The sequence below is a fragment of the Oryctolagus cuniculus genome, chromosome 10 (genome assembly GCF_051225735.1).
Source record: "Oryctolagus cuniculus isolate XC-2025 breed Fujian yellow rabbit chromosome 10, ASM5122573v1, whole genome shotgun sequence".
In the NCBI taxonomy this organism is placed as follows: Eukaryota; Metazoa; Chordata; class Mammalia; order Lagomorpha; family Leporidae; genus Oryctolagus; species Oryctolagus cuniculus.
Genome location: NC_142876.1, coordinates 15,535,079 through 15,560,140, shown reverse-complemented (window position 1 = coordinate 15,560,140; position 25,062 = coordinate 15,535,079). Strand labels below are relative to the sequence as shown.

General features: G+C 46.1%; 1 protein-coding gene and 1 long non-coding RNA gene across 6 annotated transcripts in view; one reads left to right on the top strand and one right to left on the bottom strand.

The window, feature by feature from the left end:
• BCL2 (BCL2 apoptosis regulator) overlaps positions 1 to 25,062 on the bottom strand; it is a 169,956-nt gene that overhangs the window by 43,765 nt on the left and 101,129 nt on the right. The window lies entirely within an intron of this gene.
• Positions 500 to 25,062, top strand: part of LOC149123687 (uncharacterized) — a 40,594-nt gene continuing 16,031 nt past the window's right edge. For 3 of the 5 annotated variants that reach the window (XR_016213892.1, XR_016213891.1, XR_016213894.1), the window contains exon 1: positions 500 to 24,682. This is a non-coding gene — a long non-coding RNA (uncharacterized LOC149123687). The remainder of the gene's footprint in view (positions 24,683 to 25,062) is intronic. The other 2 variants (XR_016213893.1, XR_016213890.1) reach the window with 2 other exon arrangements.

The following is a 25,062-nucleotide window of genomic DNA, read 5'->3' as shown; positions in this document are numbered from 1 at the left end:
CACCTTCCCGACTCTAGACACTCACTGGGTGGGAGGAGGAAGCCTTGTGAGATGCGTGCCGGTGGTCAGGTGCCTGGGGTCAGGGCTGTGAAACCCTCCTGCTGCCAGCTCACCGTGGGACGTTTGCTTAGCACAGCGCCCAGTGCGTCGCCAGTGCTTGTTCAGGAAAGATGTGTTGACGGAATCAATGAGCGCATGAACGGAAAGGTAGTGCATATGTGCGCGAGCGAGTGAGGGGTGGGTGTGCGTGCATGCTGACGAAGGCAGCAATCACACAGAGCAAACCTCCCAGTGCAGGGACAGCTTCCCTCCATGACAGTAGCTGTGGGGTCTCGCTGCAGTTCTCTGAGCACCCACCGTGAGCTTGGGGACTTCAGCCAGGCCCCCTCCTCCATCCTCACACCATTTCTCCCACCCCTCTGGAGTGGCTGGAGCGGGGTGCTTATAAAGAGGTTTCTGTGGTTCACAGTTTTGGAGGCTGAGTCCAAGGCCAGGCAGCTCCTTGGCTCAACCTCTGGTGAGAACCTCACAGCAGCGGATGAGGATGGCAGGAGCATGGATGCAAGCACAGGGAGGGGCCGTTCTCTCTGACCTTTTGTAACAACCCACTCTCTGGAGATCTGGCTCACTCCAGAGACCGGGGGTAACCCCTCTCGGGGGCAGTGCCTCTCCAAGGTCCCCCTATGGCTCACCTTGCACAAGTAGAGGCCCAGCTTCCAGGTGGCATATGAGACTTTTTGCTCCAAACTATTTGGCTTTTATGTTTTTAGTGGCTGTCAAGAACACAGCTCTGATGTCTGGGGTAAGAAGCAAATGACGTGGACTCTCAGTGGGGCTGGAGCAGCAGGGGGATGGGACCTGTGGATGGTGGGCACACCTCTAAGCTCACAGTCCCAGGATGGCCATTTAAGAAGCCACCTGTGATGCTGGCATCCCCTATGGGCACCGGGTCAAGTCCCAGCTGCTCTACTCCTATCCAGCTCCCTGCTAACGCATCTGGGAAAGCAGCGGATGAGGGCCTAAGTACTTGTGGGAGACCTGGGTGGAGTTTCTGGCTCCTGGCGCTGGCCTGGCCCAGCCCTAACCATTGCAGCCACTTGGGAAATGAACCAGTGGAAGGAAGATATCTCTTTCTTTCTCTCTTGCTGCATCACTCTGCCTTTCAAATAAATAAGTACTTTTTTTTTTTCTTAAAGAGGCCTCATGATAAACGGATTGGCGTCAAAGGCCACACACGCCTGGTTGTGGCAGAACCCACCGGGCAGGCACAGTTGCTGCTCCTCTGCCTTACTATGGTATTGAGCAGGAGATTTTGCCAATTCCCGTCCTCACAGATCACCCAGCACCTGGACGTGGCCAGCCTCATAACAGCAAAGCACTCCAAGATGCCAAGGACTAGCGGGCTCATAACTTTGTGGAGGAACAAAAACAGCCCTCAACTCTAACGTTACAGAGGTACAGCATATAGAGGAGGGGGTTGGAGCTTTCTGGAACTGAGGCTCCAAAATACAAGGCAAACACAAACAGTTTATGGACGCGGGCAAAGGTTCTCAGAGCAAGAATGTCCACTGCCATCAGATTAAAATATGGTTTGGGAAAACAATTACCTGCCTGAGATCCCTGGGAAAGTAAAACTTCCTGGTTTCTCTGCCAGGAAGGGCGAATGTAAAACAAGGGCTGAGACTCTCCCAAACAAGATTTTGGAATTTTATCCAAACAGCTGCAGTGCACCTTTGAGGAGTCTCAGGCTCGCTCCGAGCTGATGGATGTTGCAACACAGAGTTTGAGGTCTCCCCAGTCTGGTGCCAGGAGTCGGCCCCAGGGGACAAAGAGAGAACAGTTGCTCTCTTAATCGGGGCAGAAAACAAAACTCCCTCTTCCTCCCCCCAACTCAACCTCCCTGCTTTGTTGTGAAATTGTCACTGTGCCTTTGAGGAGCGATTAAAATCCCAGCCATGTCCAATTTAAAGGGCAGGTTCCCAGGCGCTGAAGGGAGAAGGTTCAAGGGGGTGGGGAGTGGGGGGCCCATTGCCATGAATTTATGAAGGATTTGGGGATCACAAAAGTCACGGACTTGACTCAATTAAAAGTAATGGAAAAGCACAACACACAAGTTGAAAATAGGGATAAAATAAGGCACAAGGCTGTTCTGACTGGCTCTCTGCTTCCATTCTTGAGCCTGCTTGGGAAACTGGGAGCAGACTTCCTGAGGCACAGCATGGGTGCTTTTTTTAAAACCTACTTCCCTGCCCTTAACACACAAGGGTTCTGCTGTGCAGAGCGGGAATAAAGGGTCCACCGCCCCTGAATGTTTCCTGAGAGAGGTAAGGTGCTCAGAAACACTGGAGGGGGTGGGTAAAAGGATGGGCCTAGGAGTCCTTAAGGCAAGGGTGGGAAAGACTGAGGGCTTGAAACAGGCTGTCTGCAAGCTGCCGTGTCTCAGGCAGCCTGGCTTTCAACAGGCAGCCCCTAGGTCCCTCCAGCGTGCCTGGGCCTTGGCTCTGCTTCCAAGTCCTTGGAGCGGACTGTGCTTGAGACAGATAGGAACCCCTTCCCATGTTCGCTCCTGGGGCCACTTGTAACAGGGGAGCAAAGAGGGTGACATCAAGGGAGTGTGATCCCACTGGCTGGTCCCCAAGAGCCACATGTTGGGGTGCAGAGGGAGGTGTAGAGGTGAAGGCCCCTAGATCATCATCAGGGAGGGGTACCCTCAGCAAGGGGCTGGGGCTCCACCCAGTGTGGCTATCAATCACCAGCCATCTTTGGATGGAAACTCACATTGGGAGCCTATTCCTTGATCATGTCAAGGATCTCATCAAGTCTGTACATCCTGTATTCTTTTTTTTTTTAAGATTTTTAGTTATTTATTTATTTGACAGGTAGAGTTACAGACAGTGAGAGGGAGAGAGAGAGAAAGGTCTTCCTTCCGTTGATTCACACCCCAAACAGCCGCTACAGCCAGCGCTGCGCCAATCTGAAGCCAGGAGCCAGGTGCTTCCTCCTGGTCTCCCATGCGGGTGCAGGGCCTAAGCACTTGGGCCATCCTCCACTGCACTCCCAGGCCACAGCAGAGAGCTGGACTGGAAGAGGGGCAACCGGGACTAGAACCTGGCGCCCATATGGGATTCTGGTGCCACAGGCGAAGGATTAGCCAAGTGAGCCACGGCGCTGGCCCACATCTTGGATTCTGACTGGGGATAGTCATGGAACCTAACTCAGAGTACGGGTTCTTGTGCTGACAACAGGGGTCGGTACATGTGGTGCTTACGATGGCATACAGCAGGTGCTTAATATGAGGGTACTTCAAAAAGTTCACAGAAATATCAAACCCAAAGATGAGCTTATTTAGGTGCAAGAAAAAAACTTGAAACCCTATGTACTGTAGATGTTGGATTGCACTATTGTTGTAAGGATCCTTATTCTCTGATGACTTATCCGGCTTTCCATTCTCTCATTGGATAAGACTTCTGTAGTTTGACATGTGTCAAAATGGCACTGTGACAATAACAGATCCCTCTTCACTCATGAATGACTCCAGGGTCCCCTGTAAGCAAGCATGCGGTCATCGATGCTATCCACCAAGTCAGTACAGCGCTTGCTAAGATTTTAGCATTTGTATCTCACCCCTTCTTTCTTTCCCCTTGTTTTCCCTTCTAAATCTGCAGACATTCCCAGCAGAAATGTTACTACCTGTTGACAGGTTATGGACAATGGGTTTTAGCAGGATGAAGGTCAACGCCACTTAGTGGGGTTGCTTTTCTCAAATCAAATTTGGCACCCTAGCCAAATGTGAGGATCACGGAAGGGAGAAATTAAAATCTCACAATGAGGCAGATGCCCTTGGTGTTGCTAGGAATTCTTCGGCAAAACTTGCAGCAAGACCTCCCCATGTTGTGAAATGGAAAATAAAGGGCTGGCTCCAGCTCTCTTGCTCCATGGGGACTCCTGGGAGAGCATTCATCCCCCCGGACAGAAGAGGAGGAGGGGGAGGAGGGGGAGGAGGAGGAGGAGGTGGAGGAGGAGGAGGAGGCAGGGCTGTGCGCCCACCCTGGGCTGAGTCTCCATGGCGTTTGCCACTTTCCCAGGCCCACTGCAGCAACCTGAACGACTCGCTGCCAGCCAGCCAGCTGAGTGACTGCTCCTGCCGTGGAGCAGCAGTGTGGCCGGAAGCCGCGGTGTCAGGCAGACGGGGTCTCTCCTCAACCCTGGTGGACCGCCTGCTAGCCATGAGACCCTGAGACCCACCACCGAGGTTCTCTGACTGTCGGCTCCCAGGCTTTCAGGGCAGGGCTCCTACTGTGGGCTGCCCGTATGGGCAGACACATCCTCTTTCTTATTATAGTTACAGCAAACACAATGAGCAGTAAACCCACCGTGGGGCCTTGTGGGCTCTCACGGACCGGCATTCTCACACTGCACACTGGAAACTAGTCGGAGCACAGCGCCTTTGACTCATTGTGATGCAGGGGGCTTTTCAGGCCTTTAAAAGCTGCCGGAAGGCCGGGAGAATGCTCTTTGATTAGCACCCTCACAGCCAGCCATCGACCATCGACCATCGAGGCTCCCTGGAAAGGACCTTCAGGGCAGCTGGACTAAAAAGCAGACAACTCAACTTTGCCTCTGTAGTCACAAGCGCAAAGGTTTTCGCCTTGTTTGGCGAGGGCTTTCTAACTCAGCGGATGACGGACGCCTTACGACTGCTCTCAGTTTGACTTGTGAACAAGAGGTGGGACCTCGCCAGCATTGCCCCGCGGTGCCTGCACACCTGGCAGACGCCTCTGTTCCATGCTCAGGTAAGGACAGGAGTCACTGAAATCATGACAAAGAGAAAGAAGGAGGTGAAAAGCGAGCCGTGGGAGGCAGTGAAGCTCTGTGGGCTGCAGAGTCCTTGGCGTGGCTTTGTGGTCCCACTGATGCGTGGCATTGGTGAGGCAGGGCCCGCCGAGAGGATCTTCAGCGTTAGGAGCCTCAGAATCAGCTGGGAGCTTAGGGAAAGTTCGATGCCAGGGCCCTTCCGTGAGCCTAGGCCTCGGTGGTTTGGTTCGCGCTCCCAAGGCGACATTTCAGAACCACTGCCTTTCAGGACGGCGGGGAGGGCAGCAGCAGTTCCAATGAAACAGACGCGCTCTTATGCCGCTTCCAGGTGTGACGCGCTGGCATGTGCTCTCAGTACCAGCATCCTATCCAAACCACACAGCAACTGCACAAAGCAGGATGTGACCTCACTTGGATCAGGAACCAGAAGCTCCCAGAGGCTCAAGGGAACTCACAATCCAGGGGTCCTCAGGTAGGAAGGGGTGCACATCACAGAAAGACCAGATGCACGTAGAGCCCACAACAGGCGTCCGGCCTCCCACCTGGCACTGCCTCCATTCCTAAGCCTCACGTCCAGGTCCAGGGGCAGGGGCAGGGGCAGGGGCAGGGCCAGGGTGTGGCTCTGCTGGGGAGCACTAGGCACCTGCTGGGAGATGCTCCCCACCCGCACACAGGCAGCCCTTTTGTTTCTTCTCTTCGTCCCTCCTCCATTCTCTCCTCTCACCTGGCTTTGCCTTCCCCGTTCCTCTCTTCCCTTACAGCAGTTGGTCCCAGTCTTGCCAACACAGTGGAATCCCTTGGGGGGTTCTGGGTCACATTCCCAGGCAGAATTGGTTCAGGGTGTGGCCTGGGACATCAGCACCTTTAAACACCTCTGGTGATTCCAGAGGGCAGCCACGGTTGGGAGCCACAGGCTGCAGAATCAGGAGATTCCCTGGAACACATTCAGGTTGAAAAGGTGGCTGATCACTGCCCATCATTTAAACAGGGCATCAAGAAGAATAACCAAACAGTGCCAGCAACAGTCCAGCTGCATCGGCCCATGCAGGCCACCACTTGCCAGCCACATGGAGTGAGGGACCCTAACACCTGATGGGCAAAGTGCATCCTTGCCTGGCCACTGCAGAGTGACTTCAGGGAAACAACCTGCTCCCTTGAGACCAGCGAGTATCCACGGGTGGATGACAGGAAGAATGGCTACCACAGCCGCCTGGCACACGAGGAGTGGCTGTGCTATAAACAGAGCCATGGATCAGGCCTCACAGGCCCCTCTGCAAACCCACTCCCGAGACTGTCTGCACACACGGACACTCAAAGCCCACAAAGGATGCAAAACTTTGCAGTGAGTTCTGCTTTGCAGCACTCCCCTTAAGCAAACATTGCAGAGAGTAGTCAGACCTCATGTCCCAACCGGGGCATTTGCTGGAAGACAGGAACAGCTCTCTGCAGGAGGACCTCATGTGCAATCCACACTGTAACCCATCAGAAAGAGCAGGCTGCAAAGAGAGGCCTGCTGAAGTCTCAGAGTGCACCTGCACACGCTGAAGGCACGTGTAGCACACAGCCTGGCAGGTGCACCTCACCAGTGAATCTCTGTTCATGCACACATGAGTCAATGCCCATCGCCCTGGAGGATGGGGCTCCAGCCCTGGCCACGGACAGCACAAAGATGAGGAAATGCTGGGGATAGGTTAGCAGCGGGGAAGCTGGTAAGTGAGAGCTGAAGGGGTGACCCAGGAAAGAGGGCAGGAAATGACCCATTTGGACACCCTCAACTCTTGGCTGGGGGCCAGGAGCGAGGAAGAAGAAGAGGTGCAGAACAGTGGGCCTGCCCCTCTGTGACCCCAGGTGAGGAAAGCGGCCCTCCTGGGCTGGCTGGAGTGGGGCACGCCTGGGTCACACGAGGCTTTACGTCCGCTAAACCACTATCATGAGGAGAGAGAGGCGGAGCCCAGAGCTGGGTAGGGACACAAGCCTTTTCGCTGCCTGGGCTTGGGACAGCTGTTGCTCCTGAGAGACAGCTGCAGATGGGGCCCCGCGCTTGGCCAGCAGCTCAGCTGTGCCACTGGGTACCTGAGAGACGAAGCAGCTTCTTAATGAGAGGCACTTCAAAGACATTAAGCCGTAAAGCGACAGAGGTGCCTGAAGATGGCCAGCTTCGGAATCAGTGCCTGCATGGCAGGCATTCACAAGAAAAGAAAGAAGCCACGACACCGCCCTGTGCCCGGGGGCCGGGGCCTCAGCAGGCACCCTGCGCGCTGTCCCGGGACATCGCAGTCACGCAGTCTCAACAGTAAACATCTGCCTGGAGAAAACGCCTCCGCGCTCTTCTTCCTCCTATCTCTGTGTACATTAAGTGGTGTAATTTATTTTAGCAAGAATAACTCCTCTCTTCTTGCCTGACTCTGGGCTGCTCTTGGAGGTGGCTTGTGGCAAAGCACCAGTGCCCCACTGCACTGCAGCCCCGCCCCCTGTAACATGTGCAGGTTCTAGGACCACACAGGCAGAAACATGACGGGCTAAGAAAATGGACCTTAAAGAAACAGAATGGCTCCCCGTTCCCCCTGTGCTTGACAACGAGCAGACTGCACGCATGGAGTGGATGGCGACGCCAGTCAGAACAGAGACTTGCCAGCTGCTGGTCAGTGAGCTGGAGGCGATCTTGTGAGTCCGCCTGTGACATCATCTCAGTGTGCTAACTGCCTTTGTCTGAGATTGTGTTGCTCACCAAGCCACCCCTGGGGCACATCTGGCTTCCCGGGCAACTCTGCCTGCAAGGAGAGCGTGGCTAGGGCAGAGAAGCACACAGACTCCAGTGACTACACTGGCATTCTGCGTTGACCACTTTAAGCTTTTAGCGGGAGTCCGCCCTTCAGAGACGGATCTGTCCTGTGCAGGGTGGACAGATCAGGTCTTCAAGTCTGCCAGGATGCAGTCCAGCCCCTGGACAGTGGTGAATGCGCAAGTGATGTCACTCGTGGAGCTCACCCACATAGTCTTCTCCTGAGACCTCGACACAGTGCTGCAAGACTTTCACTGCTACTTCTTACATGAAGACTGTAGACTCAGGAACCCACCCCCGACCCCCGCCAGGTTTTACAGGGTCTGGATGCCTGCGCATGACTGGTCTGGCCCTAGGAGCAGTGGGCAGCCCTGGTGCACAACTGGTTCCCAAGCCAGCTTCACACTGACAGCATCAGGGACCTGTGGAACCCTGTGGCCACACCCACCTTTGACATAATCAGAGCGAACGCCAGTCAGATAGGGTCAGCCAGCCAGCCGTCGGAGGACGTACTTGTTCCCAAAGAACACTGGCTTTCGTTGGGGAGACACAATATACACACAAAATCGTCAAACACATTCCATATCACAAATAAAAACAGAGCCCAGACTGCTAAAGGAGTGCGGCAGGATTAAGTGTTCATCTCAAAAACACTTTCTGAAAGGGGTATTTCTAGGGAAAAGGAACTTAGTGTCCTGTTCAAAAGGATGTGGACCCAACCACCCTCATGGCTGTGATTTCATAAGGTATGGGCAAGGCCACACACAGAGGTACCCAAGAAAGGGTCATGGGAAGCTCTCCATGCAAGGGCAAAGGCTGACAAAAGACACAGAACCTCAGACTCACTGCTTTCCAGAGAGAGTCTCACTGGATTCTCACAGGCATACTGCAAAGGGTTCATTACCCTTGGCATTCTACAAAGAAGAATCCGAAAGTGAAGGCGGCTAAGTGACTTATCTAAAGTGACTCTGCTGGCCCCTGGAAGAGTCTACACACCTCACAATCACTCTGTGTCAGGCAGTATTCCAAGTGCTTCTTGGTATTAACACCCTTCAGCTCCACAACAGTCCCGTGAGGTAGGTAGTGTTGTTAATCCCATTTGTCGATGAGAAAATCAAGGCACAGAAAGGTGAAGTGATTTATCCAAGGTCAGTACTGTTAGCAGGTAATGGAGGCAGGATGAGAAAACAGGGAATCTGGGCTCTGAGACTGGACTGTGACTCACTTTGCTGTCTTTTTCCATTACTGATATCATACCGCCTCTCTCTGAACCATATTTATTAACAGATAAAATTGCCAAAACAGCTTGGATTTTTAGGATGAATATTTTAAATATTATAAATCCCTTGCTCATAGGGGAGTGGTTGTTTGATGCAGTTGCTGCTGATCACTCAGCAATCTATCCAAGACAGTAATGTGCACAGACTATTTTTGTCTCCGTTAATATACAGCACGTTGTAAACATTGACTCAACTGGAAAGCCTGAACAATAAATTATCACTGGCCCAAGCGCTAAAATAGCACTTGATTTTCTCTGTGCCTGAGCATGCTAGCTATTTATACTTTGCTTACTTCTGTAGAGTTCAAAGCACTTTATACACATTTCATCATAGCTATACTTAAATGGATTTATTGTCTTTATTATACACATGCGACCCATGTACCCTGCAATGCTTAATACTACAAGATTCTCAGTCTTCCATAGGTTTTGAATCCATGGGTATTATTGACAATCTTTAACGTATAATTAGTGGAAGTCTGCTGACAATTAGAAGAGCAGTATTTTATTACTTATCTTTTAGCTAAATTCATTTATATAGGATATGGCCATTCTTGTTCCTGAATATTAACCATATGTTATTTCTATCCTTCCTCCTCAATTCCATTTATGGCTTATCATGAGCCAGGATAGATCTACCTCACTTTCCAAAATCCAATAGAAGATTTATTTGTTTATTTGAAATTCAGAGTTACAGAGACAGAGACAGAGCAGAGGGGGGAGAGAGAGAGAGAGAGAGAGAGAGAGAGAGAGAGAAATCTTCCACCTGCTGGCTTACTCCCCAAATGGCACCAATGGCTAGGGTTTCGCCAGGCTGAAGCCAGGTGCCAGGAGCTTCTTCTCGATCTCCCCCATGGGTGGCAGGGGCCCAAGCACTTGGGTCAGCTTCTACTGCTTTTCCTAGGTGCATTAGCAGGGAGCTGGAGAGGAAGCCGAGTAGCTAGTACAAGAACCAGTGCCCATCTGGAATGCTGGCATTGGAGGCAGTGGATTTATTAGCTATGCCAGAAAGCCAGCTCCCCAACATGTATTTTCTTAGCTTTTTAGGTTGCCATGTGGATGTCACACATGAATGCCCAAATTTGGTCTTCACTTTTTCAGTTTTCACAGGCAAAAAAAGAAAAAAATAAATTCAGATGATGAAATACAGTAAGGAAAAGAATTTCGAAGATTCCTTTGACTACAGGAGGATAGATGGGAATCCTAAATGGTGGCGTATATAAACTGGAAAGTTAAGTTTATTCACTGTCATGAGCTAATAAAATTTAGACCTTAGTAGCATGCTTTAAGATACAAAAAGAGAAACAAAGGAAGAATTATTTGATGTTTGTTTCAATGATGAATCAAAAGAGTGAACTGTTTAGCTGTGGCTGGGGTGCAGTGTTTTGTTTTTTAATGCCCATCTTTGTTATTAAAAAGAGAAAAGCCATCCTTAAGCATTTCTCTCTTCCTGGAGAAGGCAGTTATAATTTCATTCTACATGAGTCTCTAAAATATTCATCCTGCCCACGGGTATCACATGCCAATTGTGAATTTAGGAAGATGGGGCTGGTATGAACAATATGAGAGATTAGGAAAGCCTTCCATACCCAGTTGAATGCGCTGAGGGGATGGCTACCCAATCAGAACAAGCAGAATCAGTAGGAGTGGGAGGCGTGTTTAGGAACAAAGCCATTTATTCTAGGAATACATGAGCCTTTAATAGGTCAAGTGACGGCTCTGTAGTCAGCATCTTCACGCCACAGATCAGCTAGTTGGAGACTCAGAGCTGTGTAGATGTCCGGTGTTCTCTTTTACCTCTGGCCTCTGCACACACTGTTTCCTCTTCTGAGGTAACTGGGCACCTCTCTTGCTTCTCTTTCAGGACATTTTAGCTATGATTTCCTCTAAGAAGCCTCTGCTGAAACTGGGTTAGAGGCCCATTTTGTGGACACCACCACCCACACCCACTCCATTTACTTTACTAGGTTGAAAATACCAGGAAGAACTTCATATAAAGCCTGCACATCTCAGGAAGTGGTTGAATGGAAGAATGGATGAAGGATGTCCGCGAAGCAAGGCAAGAAACAGAGTATGGAAGGGCCTCCCTATCACTGTTATTCTAACTTCTACATGGCCACTTGGGTGTACCCCATGGAACTGTAGAGATCGCTTAAATCAAAAGCCAAGCCTAGAATTAGTTCAACTAATAAAAATTACATTACTTGAATGTTTTCAAAAGCCAATTTTGCTCTCTTATTTTTCTTTGTTCTTTATCTCATGAAAATAAACAATGGCATGGTGTTCTCATCTGAACTAGGTCCAGCCCTGAAAGCTGAAGCAGGCTTCAGACGGCTCTCCTTGGCCCCGGAGAAGGGGACCGCTGTTCACACCATGGAAAAAGGCTTGGGACGTTTCCATAAAACTCCAAGTATATGTTCAGAGTTCAGACAAAAGTGAAGTACCGAGTAAGTAAAACAATGGCGAGTGGAAAATGTAGAAAGCAGTAAACAGCTAACTCTCCAAAGTACGTTTTCTGTTATATCTTCTCTTTGACATAATCTATCTTCACCACAAAACAGACTGAGAGATTAACTCGCCAGTGCCACATCTTGGGCAGAACGACACATGGGAATAGCACACCCCTGGGAGAACGAGCCCAGTTTCAGTGCGGGCCTGAAACTTCAGAGCTTCAGCAAGTTCTTTAAGACAGGAGAGCCTCAGGCTCCTCCTCATTTCTCAGGAATTTGGAGAAAATATAAGCACATAGCAGGGACTCAGTGACCGGTATGATCACCACTTTCTCCCACACTACTGCACAAAGAGTAAAAGCATCGCTTTGGAAATTATGAACAAGCTTAAGCTGAACCGAAGTTCAGTTGTACAGGTGCTATAAATAAACTAGGTTTAAATAAGTAAACTAGGAAATTGTTAACAAATGAAAGACAGTAAACTTTTATATCCTTTAATCACGCTTATTTTACCATCAATAATGCTTAGAGCAATTAATCTTAATTTTTATTTATTTGTAATTATTAATTTTAACATGTAACACTTATAATTAAGTTACATGAACTGAACAGTGTACTACGTATCATTCCAGAAACTGCAATCATAGAAGGCATATACATGTGCATCTATTTTTTTCCCCTCATCAGTGAAACTGTATAATCCACACAGACTTCAACTTCGTCACTCTGCAACAGATCTTGGGCATCTCTCCATGTGAGTTTATATATAGCTATCATATTTCTTTTTATTTTTTTAAAAGATCTGAAAGGCAGAGTGACAGAGACAGAGGGAGAGACAGATCTTCCATCTGCTGGTTGACTCCCCAAATGCCAGCAACAGCTGGGGCTGGGCCAGGCCAAAGTTAAGAGCCAGGAACCCCATCTGGATCTCCCACGTAGGTGGTAGGGACTCAAGTACCTGAGCCATCATTGCTGCCTTCTAAGTACATTAGCAGGAAGCTGGGTGGGAAGTGGAGTAGCTGGGATTTGAATCAGGCATCCAAAATGGGATGTGGGCATCCCAAGCGGCAGCTTAACCTACTGGGCCACAAAAACTGCCCTCTATCTCATTTCTTCATAGATGCATTTTATTTTATAAAACCAACTTACCAGTTCCCTACATAGACATTTCTTTCCTTCCCAAATTGTTTTTCTGCAAAAACAAAAAGAAATACTACTGCCTTTATATACATGTAGGGAAAACTCCCAGAAGCAAACTTACTGAGTCAAAGCGTTTAGCATTTTCAAAAGTTTTTAATAAAGATTTATTTTATTTATTTTAAAGGCAGAGTGACAGAGAGTGAGAGTGAGTGAGTGAGAGAGCAAGCTCCTTCATTCACTGGTTCACTACCCAAATGGCTGCAACAGCCAGGAGCCTGGAACTCCATCTGGGTCTCCCATATGGTTAGCAAGGGCCCAAGCACTTGGCCATCATTCACTGCTTTTCCAGGTTCATTAGCAGGGAGCTATACAGGAAGCAGAGCAGCCAGGACTTGAACTGGTACTCTAATAGGGAGGCTGGTGTTGCAAGTGCTGGCTTAACCCACTGTACCACAATGCCAGCCTCTGCATCTTTAAAATTAAGGACAAAATGACTTCCAAAAATTTTATAAGCACTTACCTTCATGAATAGTATTTGAAAGGAAAAATAAAACACTAGACATTTTTTCCTAGCTTCTCCTAACTTTTTACAGACTTGTCCCAGAAGACAGTGTACAATCTGAAGTCATAACTGATTTAAATATGCAAAATTTACCCTTAGCTAATAATTGTCCATGTAGTTATCCTCTGTAGGTGCTTAGTTTAAAAATGTGAACAATATTGGAGGTTAAAAAGTTTCTGCTTGGGGCAGGCATTGCAGCGAGGTGGAGTAAGCCATTGCTTGAGCTGCCCATATCCATGACCGGAGTGCCTGGGATCGAGTCCCATCTCTGCTTGCGATTCAGCTTCATGCTAATGTGCCAAGAAAGCAGCAAATAATGGCCCAAGTAAAGAGTTCCTGCCACTGAAGTGGGGACCCAGATGGAATTCCTGGTTTCAGCCTGGCCCAACCCCAACTGTTGCAACCATTTGTGAGTGAGCTAGCCAGTCTCTGTTGTTCTCTCTCTCTCTATGTCACTCTTTCAAATCAATCAATCAATCTTAAAAAGAAAGCTTCCGCTGGTCCCAGGCTAGATACATCAGGTTCCTCCAGCTGCTGAGCCCATGACCATGCTCCCCCGTCCCCAAAAGCAAACCAAGCACAAACCAATGTGTTAAAGTTCCCGTCTTCATGACTGCTTCTCTTTGTTAGGCTCAGCACTACATGTTTTACATACATCACCTTATTTTAGAATCTGTGAATTTTTGAGTAAGCCTCACAGCCTGCCTGAAGACACAGGGAACATAATTGGTGACCCACCTCCCACCCACTGCACCCAATGGAGTGCTGTTTTCAATCAGCAGTTAACGGGCCCTCTTATTATCAGCCAAAAATCCCTATAACGGCCATTTCTGAGATAACTGATGTTCTTTGTGATGACCCTGGGTTGGTGAGATCATCAAAGATCTTCTGAATCATTAAGAGGTAAACATGTGTTTGGTATAGTTGGGTGTCAAGTATATTTTGCTGTATTTGAATTCTATAAAAAAAATTGGTCATAGAGAGCTGGTCTGTTGGATACCTAGAAAAAACTAAAGATTGAATTAACCAGAATATCTCATTCTTCTTGTAACTGAGAATTTACTGTACTTAAAACTGGGATTTGCCAAATTACTCAGCTCTGATTTCCCCATCAATTCACTCTTACTGTCAAACTGAGCAAAAGAACAGAGAGCCCCCTCCCAGGATAAAAAACTTGAAAAAGCCATTTCCCATCATTCCCCCTAGAAACAATCCAATGTAAGGCTGTTAAATCTGCCCTTAATAAGAATCTCCAAGTTAACAGTTACATCATTCAGATTACAGCAAATAAGTCATTGGTTTGGAATGCAAGGCTTGATTCAATGATTTTATGCCATAGATTTTCTATGATTTGCTAATATCATTTATAAAAAATTTAAAATATATATTTTCTAAAAGCTTTCAAAAGTCAGTTTTGGAAACTCAGTCTACAACTTCCCCCTAAATCAACTAGGTTACTATGCTTGATCTTAGCCAAAAGGCCAAGAAGTGATAATCAATTAAGTTAGGTTTCCAAGTAGGAAACCTTGACACATTGGAAGTTGGTCACTCACAGCCTGGAGGGGTGTAAGTCTCTTCTTACCACAGTCCGCAGCTCACTTTCAGATCCGAAGGCTGCCACCACCACGTACTCCCTGCCCCTGCAAAGACGAGGGGTTCTCCCACTTCCTTCTGAGGCCAAGCTCCTGGAAATTGGCCCCAAGCCCTAGAAACCATGAGGCTGCCCCAGCAAGTGAAACCACTTCTGAGATTTTTATTTTAGTAATTATATAGATCCCTTGGGTCTGCTTATGACAGACCCATCTTCAACTGAATTCCACCTTTTAGCCAGAAAAAAATTTTGTGAGGGTTCAGTATATTCGGGAAAGGCCATTTGTATTCAATGGTATTACTAAGCTACTCAAGTGAAAAAGTGGGTTTGTGTGTGCGTGAAATAAATGCAACTCTACAGGAGCATCTGAGGTTGGTTTCTGGTGACATCACTGACGTGGGTATCTGTGCATAAGCAGCTGCTAACCCAGGAAGGAGAGCCAGCCTTGGATTTCAGGATAAGCCCAGCGGTTTCTGATGCATTAAATGGAGATTCCAAAATCAGTGCCATAGAGTGAGGCTGCAGGCTGGGCATCTGCAAAGAGCTGAGAAGGGCAGCGGGTTTGGATCTCTTTAGGACAGGCTATTGTATGTGATCAGTGAATATCTGACAAGTCAGAACTAGCTACATGTTGAGTAGAAATGTGAACTTTAAAAAAATGCCATGGTCTTTATTTATTTTGCGTTATTAAAAAATAACTCCCAGATATATTTGGTACATCTAAATCAGCTGCAGTCTGAATGCCCCTCCCCTCATCTGGCATCTATTCATTCAACTACCACACACTTGGTGCTTGCCTAGGTGGTGGGGATGTTGTGGAGAGTAAGACAGGGATGGTCCCTGCTTGTGTGAAGCTGAAAGGATAAACAAGCAAAGCAATGGCTGTACATTGTGAAAATGTCCATAAAATTAAAGTAAGGCAATAGGAGAGGCCATGGGAAGGCCGGATGGAGCCAATCCTAGGTTAGCACAATACAGGCAGGTGTAACAGGTCACAGAAGGCCCCAAGGATGTAAAAACAACCTGACGTGGTAGGGGGTCTGGAAGCCAGCCAGAGTAACCCATGAGCAACATGTGAGTGGGGCAGTGGGAGAGATGAGGAGTGTGAAGGAGGAAGTGTAAGACTTTGGACATCAGATGTTGGAGTCTGGATATTAAACTAAGGGTGACAGGAAGTGTTTGGGGTGATAAGGCTGAGAAGCACAATTCAAAGACCTCAAACCAGAGAGTTAACCAAAAAGGCTGGGTGGGAGGATATACATCTCCTGAGACCCCTCACCCAATGAGCAGGGCCCTGGGAAGTGCTGACGGCAGCTGGGTTCATGGAGTGACAGAACCACATGTCATCATGGCCATCACATGCCATCACATCAGTATTGAATTCATTAAGGCCTAAGTCACCAAGGCCTTCTCCCTCAGTTCAGCCCTTCTCCCCTCTTCAGAAATGCTGCCCGGTCTACTCTCTGTATTTTGGACAAATGGAAAGATTTGAGTCCCTGAGCACTGGCAGATTCCATACTTTTCCTTTGTAACTAGCTCAGGGGAAAAATACAGGGAATTATCTCTGAAATTCTTAATACATTTCATCTAAGACACGAGAGTAATCAGTTTGGTAATCACTCTGGTTTCATGGTATGAAGAGAAAAACTCCCAAATATCAGCGTCCTATGATGAACATCACACTCAGCCATTAACAAGCTATTTTTAGCAAGTCAACCACTAAGTTCTGAGCCAAATGAAAGGTCATGTGTTATCTGAGAAGCACATGTTATTGTGGTCATCAAATAGCTAGTCTAGTGTGAGGTATTCTATGGAAGGTGCTTGTTTTGAAATAGAATGTGATCACTACTACGGGGGAACATGGACATAATTAATTCCAAATAACATTTCAAACAAGTCCAGTTAAATGACAATTTTGTGTGTATGATAAAAACACTTAACATGAGATCTATTCTCATAACAAAATTTTAAAGTCACAATACAGTTCTGCCAATTATAGTCACAATGTTGTGTCACAGATATCAAGAAGTTGTATCATTTATAACTGTATTCTTATGCCCACTGAATAGCAAGTGCCCCTTTCCCTCTCCCTCTAGCTCCTGGCAAACACCATCCTATCTCTGCTTCTCTGAGTTTGACTACGACAGACCTCTCATTGAAGTGGAATCATGGAGTATTTGTCCTTCCGTGCCTCACTGATTTCACTAAGCATAATGTTCTCAAGGTTCACCAACACTGTTGTTGCGCAAGGTAGGGTTTCCTTCTTTTTTAAGGCTGAAAAATATCCTGCTATATGTATCTACCACATTTTCTTTATCCATCCAGCCATGAAATGGCATTTCTTTGTTTATATAATTAACATCGGCAAAGATGTGCCCTCTGATCTTCTCACTTATTTTCTGTGATAGTATGTTGATTCATGCATCGAATATATAGTTCTAAATTATATAATCATATGTGTCATGGTCCTAAAAAAGACTGATGCAGACTTATTTCCTTCCTAATATGACCATCGGCAAGATATATTACATTTCTAAACTCTGGTTCCTCATCTTTAAAAATAAAAGCCTCATATTCATCTTTCACAGAGTTGCTGTGATGATTCATTGAGATAAAGCACCCAACACAGCACATGACAAAGTCACAGACATTCAATAAACATAGATCCCTTTTCCTTTGGCTCTCTGCTCTCATGATAATCCAAATTTTTAGCAAGCTAAGAGTTTTTATTCTTTATTTTTTGGTGAATTTATTAAAACCATTCAGTGGCATGTGAGGCCCCAAAGCACTGGAAATTGTTTTCTGTTGTTCACTGCTATGTCTTCAACACCCAGAAAAGTGCTTGCCAACTAGAAGGTACTCAATGAACAGCCAATGAGCGAATGAATGACAAATTGAAGTTATAGTGAAATGAGGTTGAATTATCTGGTATACTTTTAATGGAAGAGACACAGTCTGTAAGCATATTCAGAAAATCGGCTTATACATGCAGCCATTTTACAAAATAAATTAGCTATCAAAACTGTCTATTGATGAGAATAACAGGTCAACCACACACTATGATACTTCAACCCCAAATAAAGCTGTAATGGGAAACACCTGGTCTCAAGAGTCCTTGGATCAGCAGCAGGAGCAGAGCCGTGTTCTAAGAGTTGCCTTGAACTCAACTGCACGCTAGGTGAGAGCCTCCCTGGAGTCCTGCTGCCTGCAAGGTCACGTCTGCCACCAGGCCTCACAGCCAGGCATCCTCTCTGCAGGTGTTTTGTCTTATTTCTCTGAGAGTAACGTGGTGGTGGTCCATACAGAAAATATATGATTCTGGGATGAAATAATCATAGTTAGGGGCTTCCTCCAACATCAGGTTGGCTAGAAACCAACCCGAGGGACTCCAGAATAGAAACAAGTCTTAGGGCTGGAGAACAGAAAGCCGCCTTGGTCGGGAAGCTGGGACAGGAGCTGGCTGTTCCACTGACAAGATGGATGGCCCTGGGCAAGTCATTCGATCTTCGGTCAAACAGGCCTTGGTGTTCTCACCTGGAAGTTACCAGGACTGGCCTATTTCACCTCTAACGTCCTCTCAGTTCCAAAGCCCCAGGCCTGGACTCTGGCATCTCTGGCTGGTATCCACCCCATGTCTTTTATGGGCTGAAAAATGACATGTGTGGAAGTTGCAAATGATAGTAGGGGAGACAATGAGGATGAAAATGTCGCTCCTTCACCCTCTTTTCAAGAACGACTGTTCACAATTGCTCACATCTGGCACGCCTCAATGGCAATCATTTGCAAGGTTCAAAAACTTTGAAAGTGAAATAAGGAGCTTTATCTTCAAAAGGAAAATTAAAGACCTGGAGTAGACCACTTGGGACCTTTTTATTCCACCTGGATAATGGCAGGTGTTATTACTCTATGCAGCAGTATGTTTGTATGAATAGGCCAACACATACCCTCAGGCTGTAAAATAGTGCTCTAGGATATAACATGTTGATTCAGATACAAAATAAAATACTGTTTGTATTATAGGCTTTTAATGAAAAGTCTGAAAACACATCTATTTAATGAATCTATTTTTATAGGGCCTGCCTGAAAAAGGCTGCTCAAAAAAATCTAACCATGGGTGGTCTCACACCTCCAAGTGACACAACAACCCTTTGTCAGACCCTGGGCCTTAATTTTTGGTATGGAAAATGTGGTCACCATAATTACAACCCAGAGAGAGGAAAGGGTTTTTAAAATTCTGTGCGGGAGAGGAGTAAGAGTTCGTTAGCTTTCAATAAAACTATAATTTAACCAGCCTTTAGGTATGCAGTCATAGGCATGAAAACTTAGCGCTGGACAATTTTCTATTTTACCTTGTGGCTATTTGTCGAAAGTGTATTATTTCCTCCAGGAGACCTAAGCTCCTGTAGAACAAATGCTGTTACCTCCATCTACCAAAACTGGTGCACTGATTGCTTTCCGTGTGCAGCAAACCACAGAGAATCCTTCAGGAAAGTCACTCAAGATATGTCAGAGTGAGAGGACTGCAACGTGTAAGTTGTTTCAAAACTAGTCTCCTAGACCTAAGGATATTTCAAATACATGCTTTAAAACGTTCCTTTATGGAAACAGTTTGTGATGCAGGTTTTGAAATGAGGTTTAGCCAAGAAGAGAGTCAGTACTCATAAAGGACGGATAAGGGGCAGGGGAGGTATTTAGCTGTGTAACTTGGTCACTTGCTGGTGAAAACCTTCCTGAAAGGCATCCTTAGAGTCTGAACTACTCCTACTGGGAGAGGAGATACAACCTGATGGTTTCTCTCTATATATGGTCTTTTTTGGCTTTGAAATAAAAAGATCAAAGCCAAATGAGACTATGGAAAATTAATGAGAGCTGAACACTGCATGCAGTTAATATGATTAGTTAACTCAGGCAGCAAGAGATAATAACACAGCCCTTCATCACGCAGAACAAAATACAAAAACCTTATGTGAAACCTTCACTTGTCAGTTAAAAACAAATAATTAAATAATTTAAATATATATTCAATTTAAATAAAACAAAGCAAAAAAGCCTTCTGACTGCTTCCTGGCTCCCTACTCTTAAAAGTCCCACAGCTATGGAGGCTTTCATTTCTGCTGGCTCGGATTTCCTCAATTTCTTAATTCCATGTTGCAGCTTACATTCCCCCCAGCCATGAGTTTAGATCAGAAATTCCAACATCCCACCATCTAATCTCCATCTCCTGACTGCATCTCACCACAGGAAGCAGTGAAACTATTCTTCTTCACATGTTTTCATTTCTCAGAACACCAGATAGGATGGATGTAAACACAGGGGAGGGAAAATAACTTTCCTGATGTACCTAAGAAAATGACGGCTTGTTGACACGTGGCTGCCAAACGCACATGGGTTGAAGCAGATTTTAACGTGCACCTGAGGGCCTGTGTCCTTGCAAGGATGCTGACACAGCACGAGCATGACCCTCACAGTCCAATCTGGCTCACGCCCTGCTCTGTGGCTTCCTAGCTGGCCAATCCTGGACAGGTCATTCACTGTCTCTGAGCTTCTGTATCCTCATCGGAAAATGGGGAAAAGACTGGGATCTGCTGGAGAACTTCAGGACTCAGACAGGGCAAGCCAAGAGCTTAGCACCCTGTCTCTCATGTGGTGACAATTCACTGTGTGGTGGCTATTTCTTGTTATCATCTTCTGCTGTCAGTTGTCCTTTTTGAAATGGGCAAGATGCACTTGAACGCCAAACTCTTCCTACATTTTCAGTGAGGTTCCTCCAGAGAGCTACCTCAGAGCAGCCGTGTCTAGGAGGCGTCAATCACTCTGACAGTGGGCTGTCTGCACACCCTCATCTGGTAAACCAGGTGAACTATCCCAAAGAACAACAAAGAAAATAGAAGGAAGGAGAGAGGAGGGAGGGAGACAGCTGCAGTAGGATAGTGTAACACTCAATCCCCTATCCCGACTCATCACCAAAGATTCTGATTTTCAAGTGAAAGTCATCCGCAGTCAGACGCTGAGGTGTGAGATGTGCTGACAGAGCATTGTTCTGTTGGCAAATGGGGATGTAGGTCAGAAAACAAAACACAACAAGCAAAGCCTCTGAGCAAATTGGTCTGTCTTCCCCAGTGCGGCGTGGGCTTTTCTCCATGGAGAATTTCTATTTTTCAATATTGTGTCATAAGGTGGATTTTATTTGAGCTTTTCAGGTATTTGGTTTTTAGTTTATAAGACAGTAGTTATGTCTGTTTTCACAGCAAAGCACATCAGCTTCAGGAAGGAATGAAGTGTTTTAAGAAAAGAAGGTATAACAGTGTGTAACCAGATACATGACAGGCACCAACATATGCATACACTTAACACACATGAACACAATACCTACTGGCACACGGAGGCACACAACATGCACCCACATTCATGGATACACATGTCCACGTCATTGCTAGGTCTATCTCTCTTCTGTGGTGTGAATGGCAGAATCTCTCATCTCCTCTCCCCTTTTTATCAAGAAAACTGACATTTCCAACCACATGCAGGGTAAAAAATTGTAGCAAGGATCAAAACTGAAACCATAACAACAAACAAAAAACAATGCTGCCAAAACAAAAACAAAAACAAACAAAAATTAGGATCTTTTCAAGTAGGTCGGTCCTTGGCGAACTCCGCAAGGCTCAGGTCACCATCATCTTTTCTGTTCGCGAAGTGCGCACCTCACTCAGACTCGTTCCTGTTTTGTTTGTTTGGGTTGATTTTCACCTTCGTTCTGCAGGAAACCTCACAGATATGACAGGGTGATTTCATTCTGTACAAACCTCGCCTCCCCCAATTCTTAGAATGTAGATAGATACCACTACCGGTATTCTTAGAGTTAGAGTCACACGGCCTCCCACACCAAATGTAGCAAAGTGGAGCCCACATTTCATTGGAATCCCTGCTTTTAGCTAGTGGCAGGGTTTTCTTTATGACACAGGAAACCAAGTATGAGGCACTTTTTAGACACAGGTAAGTGGGCTTCTAAAATATTCTCAGTGGTTGGCAGAGCAGTCACTGATTTATATCCCCAAGGGGGCGATAATATCTGACCCCTTAAACCTTGCAGCGACACTTGTTTGTCAGGTGTGAAAATGCACTCATGACAACAGATTCTGTCACATGCATCTCTGTAAGCCTTCACAGAAGCTTCTCTGTACCTCCCAGGTGGTGCGACAGGAGTCAGAGCAGACGGAGCTGACAATGCACCGCGTAACAGCATCTGCACGACGACCAGGAAGCTGCTGCTCTCCAAGCTCCATCAAGCAAGGCGTGCATGAGTGCCCTTGTGTGCACTGGCCGATGGGCAGGTGGTGCCACAGGAGCTCAGTCAGTGGAACGGCTGCTGGAGTCCTTTTCTTAATGATTTCTACTCCTTCTACTGCACACACATGCAGTCTACTCAAGTGCATGTAAGAACCACTCAGCCTCAGGCTGAGTTTTCCCCATCATGCTATCTGCAGCTTGAGCATACAACATATCATTGCAAGAAAGTCCACAATTTTTCATCCAACTCTGACATTTAAGACTTTCTGTAAGATGGCCAACATGTCCTGAAACCCAGATCCCCGTAACACCAGGCACTTCATCATTCGAAACCCCTTTTCCCCTGCAGATGAATCTGGGGTGATCTCCTATGTTTAATACATAAGTAAGTGATTATATACGATTTTATTCATTCATTAATATTCATTTGAATATTGGCAGCACAATGACAACTAACTCTACTAAGTTTGAGAAGACCTGCTTCTGTCCCAGGATTGTAGCCTAAAGTTATTTACTGGACCTGTGCCTCAGTTTACTTGTCTCTAGAAGTGTGAGCCCTGGACAAGATGTTTCTAAGACTTCTTTGAGCTGTAACAATTTATGACCATATTTACAAAGATTCCACTCTATAAAAAATTCCACTCTGCTAGATGCCACGGAGGAGACAAACATGCAAAGGCAAAACCTGTGCCTCGTCTTGTTTACAGAGTCACTGCTTGGCTGTGTTTTCAAATTTCCATCATGGGCTACCTTGATTAGATAACAAATTTCTCTATCTCTTTAAATGGATGCCTGCCTCTCTTTGATGTTTTAGATTCTCAGTCAAATGAACAGGCCTTCCGACACATCCTTGTATTTGCCTTCACCTTGCATTTCTCTGAAGCCAGAGTTTTCTTGGCAGCCAGCATCATCAGGGACGCCAGACACAAGCAGCACACTGGTCTGAGCTGCCGTGTTTCGGGAAGTCTAGAAGGTGGGGTGCCTCCTGATCCTTGTACCTTCCCCTGCTCCCTGAAGTAGATCCTTTCTCCTGTCTTCTCGTTCAAGCACAAGCATCCTGGCCCACAGCCTACAGCCTGGGGACTCGCGACCTGTTTTAAAATCTGTGCATGTCGGACCTGTCATCATCCCAGCTCGGGAAAACAGGCTGTCCTTGAGCAGAACAGCTTTGCGAGTCAATCACGCTTCAGGAAAGTGGGTGGTTTGGACGCCAAGCCCACACTGCCGTGATCAAGCCCCTGTGAAAGTGTCTAAGTGTGAATTAGAAACAAGAAAATAGTCAACTTTCCATGTCCCCTGCAGGAAGGCCAAGATGAGGTTTTATTTAGAAGTAACCCCTCCTCCTCAAAGGCAGAAGCAAGCATATGGGCTTAAAGAACATTCCTGTCAAGAGACTCAAGAAGGGGTCAGAACTCTCAGTGTGGACGTTAGCATCCTGTGCAAAACAGGGAACACGTTAGAGAAGCCCAGAAGTATTCAGAAATTAGAAACAAACTACTTATAATTTTTAAAAGAGCCTGGGAGGAGACCACATGTGATTGTGATGTATTACTATAGCAATTAGCAGGTTAAGAACAAATTTATGTCATCCGAAGCTAAGCCAGATCTAAGACACAAATCCCTACTAATGAGATGTAATTAATAGGAAGAAGTCAAGTTTGTTGTTACTAGGCTGGGGATATATTCTGGCTTGAACTTGCTAGATGGGGCAAATCAGGTAACCTCTCTGAGCTCATATTGTAATGGGGCCAATTATACCTTCTACTCATGGAACTGTTCTGAGTATTAAGAGATACTATAAGCAGAGTGTTTCTAAGCTGGAAACACAATATTGTTATAATAACAGATTTGTTTGTATTTATTCAACTATTATATACATGTCACCATATTCAAAATGACTTGATTTGTATTTCAGCTTTCATCCTTTTTTGTTATTTTAGGAGTGAGTTTCTAATTAATTCAGTTTGTATACATGTCCTATCTAAGCTCTTTTCACATTTTCAAAGCTCCTGTGCAAGTGTCAGAAAAACACAGCTTAAAATAACCAGAGAAACAGCACCACAAAAATAGAGTAGATAATTTTGAGAGCATTTGCCCTTCGACCCAACAACTCTCTTCTGGTAACTTACCCTGCTCATATATGCACTCACTTGTGGACAAGGTTATCTACTGAAGCATTATTTGTAATACCAAAAGACTGGAAATAGATGTCCATCAACAAAGGCTGCTTGATTACAATATGTGTAGTAAGAACAACTTCCAATGAGTTTCTCAACTTGATGGTACTTCCCACATGACAGTGGGCTAGGCCCCGTGATCTGCTCTTGCCAATGGGACATGAGCAAACATGATGTAAGCAGAAGCTTAATCAAGGCTTTCAACTGGGGCACAACCCCTCCCTGCTTCCGGGACCAGGCAGTGTGTGAATCAGTCTGGGCTGGCCAGGGGAGGCACATGTTCCAGCCAGCGGTCAGAGCCTACCATTCCACTGTCCAGGGAGGCCATCTGAGATCATCTAGCTCTGTGTTGACTGTACCCACGTGAGTAAATCCAGTCAAATCTGGCAGAAAACATCCTGGCTGAACCCAATATAAAAACTCACCACAGAATTGTGAATTAATAAGACGACTGCTTTGCAATCACTGTGTTATGGAGAAGTTCGTACCGTAGCAATAGATGAAGATGCATCATAATACCTTCAAAACAGTGAAAAGACTAGGAAGATGGTGTACTACTTATGGAGAAAGGAACAGGATGCATTCTATGCACTGACAAGGTAAGGTCTGTAGATACAATAGTGTTAACAGATTAGTGAAGAACATGGCAAACATACACTGCTTTTGGCATATGAAAGAGCTAGAAAATTTTAATGTATGGGTTTTTATTTTGCACAAAGACATTATTGGACATATATTCAAGACATTAATAACCATGATTTCTGGTTTTAATGAGGTCGAGGATAGCGAATTGGGTAGATAGGGATGGGATGGGAGTGAGACTTTTCAGAAAACACCTTCAAATTATTTCAGCCTATGAATCATATGAATGTGTTGCCTCAGAAATTATTTTTAAAAAGTAAAGAACAATACAAGATAGAATTGAAAAGCTTGAACAAGTTGAATTCTAAACTGATGATAACAAATCCATGAATTCATC